Below are 13,297 nucleotides of genomic sequence, written 5' to 3'. Positions count from 1 at the left end.
ATTTGATTTCATTCATATGTGGAATTTCAGAAACAAAACAAATGATCTAAGGAAAAAAAAGAGAGACAAACCAAGAAACAGACTTTTAACTGTAGAGAACAAACTGATGGTTACCAGAAGGAATGTGGGTGGTGGGATTGGTAAAATAGGTGATGAGGATTAATATGTTTGGTTTGTTAAAAAAAATAATAAAGATGCAGCTTTCAGCATGTCGCAAATGTTGGCATTTAAAAAGAAAACTATCATATTATCCTTTTAAAAATGTCCAATGAAAAATAAATGCAATAGCAATTTAATACTTATATTGTTTAAAAAATAAACACGAGTATTCTTTAACAGAAATTTTACTTATTTTTCCCTGTGATGTTATTTTTATTCCTCTTACATAATTTTACCTTAATGTTAAACGTATTTATGCTTGATTGATCGCACTAATATATTTTACACATTAAAGCTATGTATATAAATTAAATTTGTCTTTCTTATGATTAGTAAGTGTTTAAGTGGTCAAAATCTTGAATTATCATTGCACTGATTACAAGTTCAAAATAATCAAAAGAACATAAACTTAAAATTTTTTTTAAATAAAAATCCATTTAAATGATATGTTGGACTTTTTTCAGTTAATTTATGTATCCCTAGCTGAATAATAATATATTATTAGAATGAGATAGTTCAGTATCACTTCTATCCTATTTTTCTTTTTTATTAATATAAATATTGAAAGCACTTCATAAAAAGTGGATATGAATAAAACAGTCACTTTGAACTTCTTTATCTGCTAAGGATCACAGACTGAACTACCATAAAAAATTATTTTTAATGATTTACCAGTTGATAGATTTAGGACATTTCCTGCCCCCCCACCCCATTTTGTTTTAAGCAAATAATCAGTAACTACCTGTTTTGGAAATGCATTCATTTCCATTCATTTTCTTTATTTTATCAGCATCTTCTTTTGGAATTGTTCCCCAGCTGCCTTGGTGGTTCTTAGAACTTGGAGCAGTTCACCATAGCACGGTTCTGGATGCATGAGCTGTAGGTCTTTCTTTTATAAAGTTGGGAGAAAGCCAGTTGGGAAAGAGGCACCAGCATGATACATTTTAGGCTGATCAAGTGTTTGAAAAAAATATAAAAGAACCATTTGCTAGGGGAACCTTGCTGGCTCAGTAGGTAGAGCATGCACCTCTTGATCTCAGGGTTGTAGTTCAAGTCCCACATTGGGTGTAGGTAGGGTTAGTTAAAAAAAAGATACTTCTTTGTCGTCGCACCTAGGAGATGGTACGCTGCTTTAGGATGAAGCTGAACATCTCTTTCCCAGCTGCTGGCTGCCAGAAACTCATTGAAGTGGATGATGAATGCAAACTCCGTACCTTTTATGAAAAGCATATGGCCACAGAAGGTGCTGCTGTTGCTCTGGGTGAAGAATGGAAGAGTTACATGGTCCGAACCAGTGGTGGCAATAGCAAACAAGGCTTCCACATGAAGCAGGGAGTCTTGACCCATGGTCTTTTCCACCTGCTGCTGAGAAGGGGCATTCCTGCTACAGACTAAGGAGGACTGGGGGAAAGAAAGCACAGATCTGTATGAGGTTGTGGATGCCAATCTCAGTGTTCTCAATTTGGTCATTGTTAGAAAGGGGGAGAAGGATATTCCTGGACTCATGGATACTACTGTGCCTTGTTGCCTGGGCCCAAAAGAGCTAGCAGAATCCACAGACTTTTCAGTCTCTCTAGAGAAGATGATGTCTTCTGATATGTTGTGAGAGAGCCCCTAAACAAAGCAGATAAGAACAAGAGTGCCCAAGGTTTAGTGTCTTGTTGTTCCTCTATCACAAATATCAGTGTTGCTCTAAAAAAAAAAAAAAGCAGTGTACTAAGAAAAATAAGGAAGAAGCTGCAGAATATGCGAAACTTGTGGTGAAGACAATGAAGGGGACCAAAGAAAAATGCCAGAAATAGATTGCCAAGAGACAGAGACTATCCTCTCTGAGAGATTCTATCTCTGAGCCTGAGTCCAGTCAAAAATGAGCTTTTCTAAGATAATAAATAAGATCAGACATCCAAAAAGAAAAAGAAAAGAAAAATGTAAAAGTCAGTTGAAACTCTGAAACTGGATTTTTAAATAACTTTTCAGTATTCCATGACTCTTCAAAAGTCTTTTAATATGGGCTTTTAATATAGTCTTTTAATATCAAAACCCCTGTTTGATAATCACTACTTTGGAAACGGTCTAAAACCCTACTTATCAATATATTTAAGAGCAAGTTGCCTATTCAGCTATAATACGAAAGGAGCAAGTAAATTTTCTCATCTTATTATCCAAGACTATTGGTTTAAACATGGAAAGGGTAGTGGTAGGGAATGAGATAGGGAGGGAATATGGATAATTAGGAAGATCATTGGTTACATTGAAGACTTTTGGGTTTAACTTTCTTATGAGAAATACCATCTCAGTTAACCAAAATTCTTTATTTTGAAACCTAAATCTAAAAAGTGGTTGTAGGGGCGCCTGGGTGGCTCAGTTGGTTAAGCGGCCGACTTCGGCTCAGGTCATGATCTCGTGGTCAGTGAGTTCAAGCGCCGCGTCGGGCTCTGTGCTGACAGCTCAGAGCCTGGAGCCTGTTTCAGATTCTGTGTCTCTCTCTCTCTCTGACCCTCCCCCGTTCATGCTCTGTCTCTCTGTCTCAAAAATAAATAAACGTTAAAAAAAAAATAAAAAAATAAAAAATAAAAAGCGGTTGTAATTAGTAAAATACTATTTTCCTTTCCTTTTTGAATGCTCTTTGTATGTATTTTCTCTAGGGTTTCATGGAGAAAGATAGCAGTGAACTGAGGCAGAATTTGAATTTTTCTTATGTCTGTTGGCTTTAATAACATCAATTGTTACAACAGATGGCATAATTTTTAACTGGCGGGAGATACTTAGGAACTCCAAAATATTACTAAGAAATTTAACACTGCCATAGTTTTTGTTCAACCTACACTGAGATTGATTTGTATTTTATCATAAAGTCTGGAGCTATAGTTTTTTTATCAGTGAATTTCCTCTATCAGATCAGTGAATTTCCCTTCTACTGATAGCTTGCTAAAGATTTTTCTATCATGATTATGTAATTGAATCTTGTCAAATGTTTTTCCTGCACCTATTGAGATGAACTTATTTTTAAAAAATTTATTCTAACATGGTGACTTATGTTGATTTTTGAATGTTAAATTAACCTTGCATTCCTAATATAAAATCTACTTGCTCATGATGTATTATCCTTTCTATATATTGATGGATTCAACTTGTATTTTGGTAAAGTCTTGTGTGTCTGTGTTTGCAAGGGATATAAGTCAGTAAATTTCTTATAATGTCTTTTTCAGTGTTGTAATATCAAGATTATATTAACCTAGTAAAATAAGTTCTGTTTGCTGAAAAGTTTCTGTATGCTTGGTGATATTTCCTATTTATTTTATTTACTTTATCCTTTATAAACATTTGATGATAGAATTGATGATATCAACTGGGCTGGGATATTTATTTGTGAAAATTTTTAAAAATATATTTTTATTCAATTTCAAACATACAGATAATTTGAAAGAAAAGTATCAGCATTTCCCAGATACCTTTTACCCAGATTTACTAAGTGTTTACATTTTGTCTCACTTTATCATATATATAAATTGAGATTGTTTTATGTGAACCATGTGAGAGTAAGTTGTAGGCACAGTGTCTTTTTTCCTAAATATTTCAGTGTGTGTTTCCTGAGAACAAGGACATTCTCTTACAAAAGTTGCAGTTGTCAAAATCAGAAAACTTGACAATGATGCAGTATTGTTATCTAATCCATAGTCTGTACTCAAATTTTGTCAATTGTTCCGGTAATGTTTTATATGCATTTTTTTTTTCTATTCCAGGATTAAATCATGCATTGCATTTATTTTTATGTTCCATTAGTTTTCATAAATTGGGGAAAGTTCCTCCTCTTTTCTTTGCTTACTTGACCTTGATATTTTTGAAGAGTACCAGTTATTGCTATTAGGTTTGTTTCATCTTTTATCATGATTAGATTCAGGTACATATTCTTGTCAGTAGTATCAGTAAAGAGATATTATGTTGTTCTCAGTGTATATCAGGAGGTGTATGATGCTGGTTTTTCCTAATATTATTGTTGACTTTGATCACATAATTAAGGTGGAATTGGCCAGGTTCTTTACCGCAAAGTTAGTAATTTTCCCCTTGTAACTTATGGGAAACATTTTTGAGACCATGTAAATTTGTAGTTCCTCGCCAAAATTTTACCTATTAGTTTTGACCATCATAGATGCTTTTCTAACTTCATCTATGCTATATTCATTAGTTACCATTTTACTGTAAAGAAGTACATTTCCATTAATTCGAGTCTCTATAGCCTCAGATTCTTATTTCACTTAATGAGTTGGACACATTATATTATTATTTATCTTGATGCTTATTTTCCTAGATTTTGTTCTACATTTGAAAATAATCAAGAGTAGTTAATTTTTCCAGGGATAAGATAAAGAAATGGTTATGCCAGTTGAAAAAGAGTCATCATTGAAGAAGTAGGCTTCCTCATGATCCTAGAATTTCTAACTTTCCTAAGGTCAATAATAAACTATCAAGAACACTTTAGCATATAAGGGAAAATCTGTGCACAGATTATTAGTCCACAGTAGTTCACATATTCATATTTGTTATGACTTAAGTTGACATTTAAGTGAAATTTTTCTTTTACGTTTTTTTCTTCACCAAAATAGTCTAAGTTCCTATAAAAAAATTTTTTTTAAATCTTTATTTTTGAGAGAGAGAGAGACAGAGGGGGAGACAGAGGCAAGCGGGGGAGGAACAGAGAGAGAGGGAGACACAGAATCTGAAGCAGGCTCCAGGCTCTTGTCTGTCAGCACAGAGCCTGATGCAGGGCTCAGTCATAACCGGAGTTGACTGCAAGGTCATAACCGGAGTTGAAGTCAGAAGCTTAACCAACTGAGCCACCCAGGTGCCCCTCTAAGTTTCTTTATGTTAGATCCCTTTTTTAAAAAAAATGTGTCTGGGGTACATAACCCTGTAGAAGTTGCAGGTTCCTCAGTAAATCCCTAATGGATGATGTTGTACCTAGGAGTTGACCATCACATTGAGGAGTAAGGTATTAGGAGACAGGCACAAATATTTTTACGTTTGTATTTATAAGTGTCTGAGAACAACAGACAAATTATTAATAGTCTCTCCTATACTGTGTATGGATGGAGATTATATTTGGTTTATGATTACAGCTGTTTTCAGTAGAAGAAACAGCCCTTGATAGTAAGGTGGAGAAAATAATGATCTGAATAGCAAACATTGCAATGGCTCTGGAATGTTAAAAAAAAATCATCCTCACTTTTAACACTATGCCTCCTGAAATTTCACATGAAAACATTGGTTAAGTTACAGACAGCTTTAAAAATGTAAATCTTCCTGAGTGGAATAATCTTTCTTTCTTTTCTTTTTTTTTTTTTTTACCCCCAGCCATTAGCATTTTAGAGTGAATGTGGTATAGAACTGCTTTCATGTGTAGATAATTGAAATCAAAGAATGCAAAATAGAGGTTAGGAGACAATTTTTTGATATGTGTTAGGAGATAATATACTTTGAATTTTCTAGGTAGAAAGATGAAATGGAAGTAAGGTGAGAGTGGCCCTGAGGATATTTGAGGAAACCAGATGCACATTTTAGGATTGAATGCCCGAGGCAGGAATAAGGTTGCGCCAAAACATCCGGAGAAACAAATGAGGTGTAGAGTTCTGAAACTGAGCAAAAATGTATCTACTCCATACTTGTGCCTGGGGCTGATCTTCCTCCTCTCACATTTGCCTCTTGACTTCCTGATCTGCTTAAAGCCTTTGCTACAATAGAGTGCTTGCTGTGTGCAAGGCTGTTGGCCTGGGCTGTTCCCGATCCATCTTACTGCTGTGACAAATTGCCCCACTTGTCATTCGCTGGATCCTTAAAGCCTTGCTTTACCAGTTGTTCCACTGCAGTTATTGGTGTATCCCTTATTTCAACCACACACTCAGGATGAATGTCTCTCTATAGAAAGAGTATAGTTAATATACTAAAGAAAGGGTATAGTTAATAATACTGTATTGTATGTTTGAAAGTTACTAAGAGAGTATATCTTAAAAATTCTCATCACAGGAAAAACACTTGTATGTATGGTGATGGATGTTAACTAATTATGGTGATCATTTCGCAATATACACAAATATTGAATCTTTATACTGTACAACTGAAACTAATATTCAATTATATCAATTAATTCAAAAGGAAGACAATGCCTTATCAGGGCTGTTTTAGCATCTCAGTCATCATCCTCACTTTTACGAAAATGTTAACATGACTTATCAGTATAGTAAGAATGGTTGAATAATAACTGCCCAAGCTGATTAAGTCCAGTAAAGAGAATTTCAAGTGGGTTCTTATCTGATTTTTATAGATTATGATGGAAAACTATCTTAACTAAAGGCAATAGATATTTGGGCAAGCCAATATTTGCGATCAGAAGATACCTTGCAATCTAGAATCATTGTTTAATAAATGGGATCTTTCGTGACTGTGATTTTTGTAACCAACTTCCTAGCTTGGTGCCCAGTGCTCACTGATGCTGCTGGGGAGAAAAACAAAAGAATTAGCACAACAGTGGAGCAGCTTTTAACTTTAGTCACCATAAAGAAAAATGATTACTATTTTAAAGATGTTATGCTGAATTTCAAAAAGTGCATTAAAGAAAATAAGTTAAGTACAAAATAAAATACTGGTGGTTTAGCAACAGAAAGAGGTAAAACTTTTGTTTGAAATTAATAGTGCTTTGTGAGAATGCGAAAGCAGCTACTTTTTAGTTATGTACATTAAAGTGATTTTCATTTGTTTTCATTTTTTGAAGTGTTTGGAAGAAAGCAGATTTAACACTATGCAATTAGATTTTTGTCTATGGAAACTGCAATTTTTGCTGAAGAGTAAAGTACTAAAAGGATATGTTAGAGCATGAGCAAAATACCAGACGGTTATTAGGATTTTAATATTTCTTAGAATAAGACTATGTTCATATTTTTATTATTTTTATTGCTTAACATAAACAAAATCAAGCAAGCCAGCTATTTCTTTTAATTACATACCCTATTGATATTTTGGTGAATTTGCTTACATTTAATAAGACCAGAATATTGCATTTTCTTTATAAATCATACAACATTAATAAAGTTATTTATAATATGCTATTTTATTACATGACAATAGGAATTTTATTGGGTTGTATATGATCAAATCACTGTAAGTCTGAGATAAAGTGCATGGATGATGTATGGAGAACAAAATTCCCTTCAACTCTACACCATCCCATTTCTGTATAGACAGAATCACAGCATTGACACTAAAAAGGAACAATCTTGTAGGCATTTATTCAATTAATGAACATTTGTTGAAAGCCTCCCAAGAGTAGCCACCTCATTCATATTTTAACTCCGTGCCAATCTTGATTCTGTCTTATGTGTACTGGAGGGTATTTTTACATTTGAGTATTGTGGTCCTCTAATCCTGCCCTGTTTTGGTGATCAGAATATCAGGCTTGATTGTAGATAGACACTAATGCATTTAAGACCCTATGTCCTTTACATTCTAGTATGCCACCTTCTGGCTTCATTCACCTATATAATTAAGATAAAACATTTTTTCCTGTGCTCAGCCATCCTCTGCATGTATGAATGACGTGATTCTCACCTTTTTTTCCAGAGCATGTAGCTAAGGTAAGTGAGATATAAGCATTCACTCATTGACTACTGCATCAGATACCACGGAGAGCTCTAGGCTGGCATCCCATCCATAGTGATGGGTAAGGGAGGCACCATAAACACAATGAATGGATGGACACATCTCTATAAACTGAGTACGTGCATGCAAGGACTGCAACCGTAAAGAGACGATACTCCTGAATTCCAGATGATTTTTGGAGTGCTTAGTATAGATGATCTCGAGGCTTGTTTTGGGGCATATTAAGAAAACTTGCATTAAGGAGATAAATAATAGAGTTGTGAATTAAAGGGACTGAGAATAATAACAGGAACTCAGCACATAAATCAACACATATTGTTAAATTAACAAATGATATATATTTGCTTGCAAACTGTGGAGATCACAAAATTCACATACATGCACTTAAGTAAGAGTGGGACAATTTGGGGAAAGTATAAATTATGAGTAAATAATGATTGAAAAATAAGCTGGATTTCTTTCATGGGAAAGGATCGTATCAAGAGCATTTAGATAAACTGGCTTTTGTTATTGGTTTATTTGTGCTTGGAAAAGAGTTTGGAAACATAGAGTGTAGTTAAATTGGGGGCGTCATGAATTTGGACAGATGTTGGTCTAAATCCCAGCTAAGCCATGTACTAGCTAAAGGTGATTTTAGGGGAGAAGGGTGAACAACAACTTCCATGCGTTTCAGTGTCTTATTCCCTAAGTGGAGGATAATGTCTACTTTTCAGGATGAGATTCGAAACTTAATATGTATTAGATGCTCACTGAATAGTTGCTATTTTATGACTGAAAGCAGCTCATGATTTTGGAAATGATAGAAAGGTAAAGATTTGAGAAAGATAAGGACAACAAAAGAAGCGGTTGAAAAAAAAAAGATATAACACTAGTATTATCCCATGTAAAAGGAGTGACTCAGTCACAGTAAGCATGCCAGGCAAGGTGGAAGAGATGGTTTGATGATAAAACAGTGTTTTAGGTTCTATAGACTATGACCTGCATAGTTCAGGAAATATGAGACTAGATATATATAGATTTAGAAACCATGTAATTGATAAGTAAGACTGAAACATAGTTATTCCTGGAGGGTCTCTGAAGGAAGGAGTGTATGTAGTAGAATCATTGACAGATTGGGAATGAACAAATCTATCATCTTCAGACATTTCGACATTTCCAAATCTTTTTCAGGTGTTCAAACTATCTCTATATAAGTTTTTATATTATTTTTTTTGATGTTGTATTTATTTGGTATTTAAGATGTATTAGATCTGTGAGTTATGGATGGTTTGTATAATTAACCTGGATTTTATTTTCTGCACTCCTGGCTATTGAATATTTACTGAATTCTCTTGCCAAAATGAATTTGTGATTAGGCTCTTTGTGTGTTGTGCTCTTTGTTGTTTTTGCTGAGTCAGTGGGTTGCCTTACCTCTTTTGCTTAGACTAAAAATCACTACCCAGAGATACCATCATTCAACTGTTGTGATGCTTTTTCTAAAAAATATTTTTTAAGTTTATTTATTTTGAGAGAGAGAGAGCGCACATGAGCAGGGGGAGGGCAGAGATAGAGGGAGAGAGAGATTCCCAAGCAGGCTCTGCGCTGTCAGCAAAGAGCCTAATGTGGGGCTCAAACTCACAAACCGTGAGATTATGACCTAAGCCGAAGTCAAGGGTCCAATGCTTAACTGACTGAACTACCCAGGCACCCCTCAACTGTTGTGATACTCTTAAATAAAGCCCAGATGCAGGAAATTCTTAGTGAATGACTTAGTGACTAATAGGATTAAGTATCTACTTCACCACCACTAATGGATACTTAATTTCTACTCTGGTGGAAATAATAAAAATGGTTATGGCATACATCCACATTATGGAATTTTAAAATTTAAAACACAGTAGGGGGGCCTGGGTGACTCAATCAGTCATTGAATCCAGCCCCGAGTTGGGCTCTGAGCTGAGTGAGTCTGCTTAAGACTCTTTCCCTCTCTCTCTGCCTTTCCCCTGCTTGTGCACTCTCTCATTCACCCTCGAAAATTAAGATTAAAATAAAATAAAATAAAATAAAATAAAATAAAATAAATTTAAAATATAGTAAAAGACATAATTACTTAAAAATTTTAAACCTTATTTACAAAAATATACAAGAAAAATAGCCAAATGTTTTTCTGAAGGACAAATAAAGGGAATTTATGTTACTTTGTATTAAAATAAATAATTTAAAAGAGAAAATAAATATAGCAGTGCAGTGTTGGCATGAGAATGAATAGATTTATGAAACATAGTAAAAAAATTAGAAAGACATTCCAACAAGTAATTATTTATAATGAGCATATTTGCACATGTAATTGGATATTTAAATTTTTTCTGTGCATTGCTTATATTTCATTAGATTGTTTTCATCCTCCTGATTTCCTTGTCCCCTTGTCTATCTCTCCCTCTCTTTCTTTTCTTGTTTCAATAGGTTTAAAAATTGTAACAGGAATGAATGTTTGAAGTAAGGAGAGAGTAAATTTATACTGTAGTATTGCTCTTAGACTCAATGGACAGACATTGGTCGTAGTTAAATTGTATGAACTGAATAGACTTTTCATTACTGACATTTACAGGAAGTTGATATTTTACCACTTTTTTGATGATCATGGTCAGTAGGATAGTTTCTGACAAATAAGATTGCTCTTTCAGATATTATATGTAGCATATGGTTATCTAAATAGATACAGAAAAAATAGATTTGATAAAATCCAAGTTCTATTCCTAATGAAAAACTCTGAGAAAATTAGGAGTAAAAGGGACTTTCTAATGTGATAAATGTCTATGAAAAACATACAGCTAACATCATAGGTAATGATAAAAGACTGCTTTTTGAAACTACAAAACATTGCCAAGACAAATTAAAGTAGATCTAAACTAATACAGTGACATCCCTTGTGACTGACTAGGGAGAAGGAATTTTGCAGGGAGGAGCAGGAGGAATCTTCTGGGGAGGATATATTTATTCACTATTTGATTATGGTTATGGTATCATAGGTGTATACATATGTCAAAACATCAAATTGTCTTTTTCAAATATGGGTAGTTTATCTTATGCCTATTATACTTTAATAAGATTGTTATATTATTAGTATTAGTACAGGTATTATTTTCTATTACAGTCAGATGTCTTTACTGAAAGACTTGCCTTTAATCACTAGAAACCAGAGTTCAAAACCCTGTACATATCCTCCCTTCACTGCCGGTTTCTGATACTACCAAGACTCTCTCAAGGAAGTATTTTCCTTTGGTGCTATAATTAGTAAACTCAGCTTTGTGTGGTTGACAGCTTATTTTAGTGGTCAGTTGAAATAGAAATCTTTTGTCTGTCGGGTATGTTACAAATATTTTCTCCTAGATGAAGGATTGGCAACATTTTAGGGGTTGTGGGCTGTCTGAGCCTGGTGACAATACTCAAGTCTGCTCTTGTACTAGGACAGCAGCCATAGATAATATGTAAATGAGTCAGTGCTGCCGCCTTCCAGTAAAGCTTTATTTACACAAATCAGCAGCCATTTCATGGGCTATAGTTTGCCAAACGGTCCTTGAATAGTATTGTCTTTTAACTTTATTTATGGTACATTTTAACATATAGTTTAAAATTTTATCAAATCTCATTTTTTTTTTGTTATTCCTAGGCTTTGTATCTTTCCTTTTATAAGATTGTACAAATATTTTTCTATAGCTTTTCCAGTATTTTATACATGTTTTACATTGAAATTTTTGGTATGATATAATTTACTTGAGTGCATGATGTGAAGTAGAGCTCTCTACTTTCTTTTTTTCCCAAATGATCCAATGCTGTTTATTAATTACATGGCCTCACTTTGATTTGAAATTTCATCTTTTTTATAGAATATATTCTCCTAATATGTAGATTTATTTCCGAAATCACTGTTTTATTTCATTATCTATTTTTTTCCATTCCCAGCTAATAAAATACTCTTTTATTTACTTGAGTTTCATGAAAAATTTTACTTCTAGCAGAAAAGACTATTACTGTTTTCACTCATCTTGAAGGATTATTTTTCTTTATTTATGGGTTTTCTTTGCTTTTGTGGGTTTTTTTTCCTTCTCATTATATATTCTGTTGTCGGTTTATTCTTTTGTGTATAGGAAACTATTAAACTTTTCCTGTCAAATTTTTGTCTTACTAACATACTAAACAATGTTACTAGTTATAATAGTTTTCCAGATGATTCTTGTGGATTTTATAGCAGAACAATCGTAACATAGACAAATAGTGACACAATTTAATCTTTATTTCCAGTGTTTATTTCTCATTTTTGTTCTTCCTGCATTGGCTAGGAGTGACAATAGAGTGTTGGGTAGTAGTAATAGTAGCAGGCATTTTTTTTCTTGTTCATGTTTGTTTTTTTTTTTTAATTTTTTTTTTTTTTAACGTTTATTTATTTTTGAGACAGAGAGAGACAGAGCATGAAGGGGGGAGCGTCAGAGAGAGAGGGAGACACAGAATCTGAAACAGGCTCCAGGCTCTGAGCTGTCAGCACAGAGCCCGACGAGGGGCTTGAACTCACGGACCGCGAGATCATGACCTGAGCCGAAGTCGGCCGCTTAACCGACTGAGCCACCCAGGCGCCCCTCTTGTTCATGTTTAAAATTAGTTTTTTGTCATTTGAAATACAGAAGCCAAGCAACACTTCTCTGTCTCAAAAATATCCTGGTCACTCTTCTATATATAGCACGTAAGTTTTAGTTTTTGTTAAATGCCTCTTAAATTTTCTCTAAATTATTTTGATGAGAATTATGGTCTTAAAATATTCTATGCTTCTATTCAGGAATAGTATTTCCCTATTCTTTTTTATGTTTCTGATTAATTTTTTTTGTTAAATTTACTGCAAATAGTTTTATATGTTATTATGATGTTATTATTTTGTGATTGATTTTTAAAAAGTGTTCTAGTGGACTATTTGAGTACATGAAAGATGTACTGATTCCTGTATTTAAAAAAAATAAACATAATAAACTCATATGTTTTATCAGTTATTTAATCATTTTGTGGGATTTTTTTTTTTTTAAGTTAACAATAGCATCATGTACAAATAATGAGAGTTTTGTCTTCTTTTTGGATAATTACAACTTCTATCACATTTCCCCCTTTTTTATATATTCCTTTGGCTAGAGTATTTTTAGTCTTAGTGGTGGTGATAGCAACCTTGCTTTGTTCCATTTGTTATAACTACTTTAATATGTATTTGTTAAGACTACAGTTGGATTTTGGCCAGGTATGCATCATAATTTTAAAGATTTTTTTCCCTTTTTTAATCCTCTTAAGGATTTAAAAAATAACCAGGATTGATATTAAAACTTAACACTTTATTGAAATATGTATTTGTTTAATAACATTTATTGAGATAATTATATATTTTTAAACTTTTGAAATATCGATAATGTGTTCTCTGAATTGATTTCCTAATTTTGAGGCACATATCTATATTTTTAAATCTCTTCTATTG

At 33.5% G+C, this 13,297-nt stretch overlaps 1 pseudogene; it reads left to right on the top strand.

Annotated features, from left to right (window-relative positions):
* The first annotated feature begins 1,296 nt into the window (after positions 1-1,296).
* On the top strand, positions 1,297-2,030 carry LOC109247187 (40S ribosomal protein S6-like; annotated as a pseudogene).
* Positions 2,031-13,297: the final 11,267 nt, after the last annotated feature.

Source organism: Panthera pardus, unplaced genomic scaffold (assembly GCF_024362965.1).
Source record: "Panthera pardus isolate Hobbes unplaced genomic scaffold, ASM2436296v1 HiC_scaffold_1, whole genome shotgun sequence".
NCBI lineage: Eukaryota > Metazoa > Chordata > Mammalia > Carnivora > Felidae > Panthera > Panthera pardus.
Note: the sequence above shows the minus strand (reverse complement) of the source record. Positions and strands in the feature narration are given on the sequence as shown.